The sequence below is a fragment of the Nycticebus coucang genome, chromosome 5, assembly GCF_027406575.1.
Source record: "Nycticebus coucang isolate mNycCou1 chromosome 5, mNycCou1.pri, whole genome shotgun sequence".
NCBI classification, from domain to species: Eukaryota; Metazoa; Chordata; class Mammalia; order Primates; family Lorisidae; genus Nycticebus; species Nycticebus coucang.
The window spans coordinates 52,963,888-52,966,350 of NC_069784.1; the positions used below are offsets into that span (position 1 = coordinate 52,963,888).

At 49.1% G+C, this 2,463-nt stretch overlaps 1 non-coding gene across 1 annotated transcript; it reads left to right on the forward strand.

Moving 5' to 3' along the window:
* The first annotated feature begins 396 nt into the window (after positions 1–396).
* Positions 397–470, forward strand: TRNAN-GUU (transfer RNA asparagine (anticodon GUU)). Its single transcript has one exon. It is a non-coding gene; the product is annotated as a tRNA-Asn (tRNA).
* Positions 471–2,463: the final 1,993 nt, after the last annotated feature.

Genomic DNA, 2,463 nt, shown 5'->3' on the forward strand with positions numbered 1-2,463 from the left:
CAGGGTCCGAAGAAGGCAGCGAAAGCGACCGGGTGCGGAGGGCCCGGGCCCGGCGGCGCAGGGAGCGGCGGGAGCCGCCGCCGGAGCCCGCAGGACGCTCCGCTGCCCTCCGGCTCCGCGCGGCTCGGACCGGGTCGCGGAGCCGGGCGCTAACCAGGGCTTTGGAAGCGGGCGAGGGGCGAGGCGGGACGAAGGCCGCTCGGCTGCCCTTCTGGCTTCAAAGTCCACCAGCGTGCGGGGTTCCAAACGCCAGAATCATCGCCATTCCTCGCTCTCGTCTCTCCGGTTTGCCAAGGCTCGGGAACCCGCTCAGTGGTCCTGAGAGGCGGACCCCGAGTGGGGAGAGCCTAGGGCCCGGCTCACGTGCTAGGAAGCCCCGCACAGCCGCCCGAGCCCGTCTCTGTGGCGCAATCGGTTAGCGCGTTCGGCTGTTAACCGAAAGGTTGGTGGTTCGAGCCCTCTCAGGGACGCGAGCTGTGGCGTTTCGATCTCCTACGCGCTAAATTTATAACTGACACCTCTCAGGTGCCACCCCATCCTCAGGACCCCATTCTCACAGGCTCTACCTGCTGGGGCGACAGGCTCACAAACTCGGAAATTGCGTAAAATTCATTCTGACCTTTATATATAGGCTGGGCCAGGTAAAGCGACTTTGATGTCCCTCAATTTTTGTTCATTTGTCAAAGGAGGCCAAGCCCCAGGATGTGTCTACATCCGGTGATTGACCTCTCAACAATGTATGACCAGTCGGATCATTCATCATAGTAATTATCCTAGTATTTTCGGGAGAAAAAACAAAAAACATTTCTTTCTCAATGTGTACATAATTTATTCAATCCTTTTCAAAATGTTTTTGAAGTGCGGTTCCTTACATGCTTTTAGGATTACAGATGATGCAACCATCATCATTCTTGTACACAAACCTTTGGTCCCTCCTGCAGCTATTTCTGTAGTGTAGCCAACTAACTGGATGTGCAATTGCTACACTACAGTATTTATATAGGCCTTCTAATTTTAGTAAATTCTGCAAATGTACCTTCCACAGGAGGGGTAACAAATCAAATTGCCATTTATTTCCCAACTCTGTCAATGTCCCTTTCACTTACTTGCCAGCGTGACAAACTTCCTATATGTCCATCTGTGATATTCTACTCAAGGAAGTGGTGCACCCTGCCTTAACCTGGGAGAAGTACAACAGGAGGACACGGTGGACATTACACCCAGGTGTTCCATTCCGTACACTGGACGTCTACGCTTCTAAGATATTTTAAAATCTGCTACACTCTGTAATAGTTGACTGTGGGGACCAGCTCAGCTGGAGATGAGTTGGACCAGAGAGAACTCTTTGATAGCCCTCTGCCAAGTTGCTTATCTGAGCGGAGAAAAATCACAATGGTCTCAGACATTTTTCCCTTTTCCATTTCCTCTTTTTTTTTGTAATCAATTCTGGTTTTGCTTTTATGTGACGAAAATAATCCAATGCCGGGCAGCACCTGTGGCTCAGTGAGTAGGGTGCCAGCCTCATATACCGAGGGTGGTGGGTTCAAACCCGGCTCTGGCCAAACTGCAACAAAAAATAGCTGGGCGTTGTGGCGGGCACCTGTAGTCTCAGCTACTTGGGAGGCTGAGGCAAGAGAATCCCCTAAGCCCAAGAGCTGGAGGTTGCCGTGAGCTGTGAAGCCACAGCACCAAACCGAGGGTGACAAAGTGAAACTCTGTCTCAAAAAAAAAAAAAATCCAATTCCAGTCCTCTCTCCTCTACCATGATAAATTAGCATGCAGGCAGTCATCTCTGTGGTATTCCTACACAGTTTTTGGCAAGGGCTTTGTTCATGAAACTTAGCCCACCTGAAACACACCATTGGAGCCAATAGAATCCTACACTTGATGGGCATCTGGTACAGCCTTATGCCTACTGGCTAAGGTTCCCTGATTCCTCCGTTGGATCTCATGAGCTGCAGTTGAGTTCTTTGGCCTTCACATACTAAGTATGATGGTTGGACAAGCCCCCCACCCCCAACATTTCTCCCTTAGTTTTGCATCATTGCTTCTACCCATCAGTGACATCGGTGTGGCCTTCTGGTTCTGATGTTACGAGGTGAACTACAGGGGACAATGTCTGTTGTGTGACGGTTGGTAAGGATTTGCTCCCTGACTGTTGCCACATGAAAACTAATCTCATCTGTGAGTCCTTTTTGTCATCTATTGATTATGCCGAGGATGTGGTATTTCCTGATATTTTAGGTTGCAGCAATAAGTTGTTCATATCTCGTCTTTATGATGTTTGGGTAAAATTCTATGGGCCTAATAGTTGTATGTGCAAATGTTGTGTATCTATGCTAAGGATGTTCTTTGTACACAGTGGTTCCCCAACACTGTTGTGTGCCATTGGAACTCTGGGTTTGATAAATGGCTGTACCTAAAAGGGATCTTAACATAAGAAGTAAATTGAATTTCTTGTGT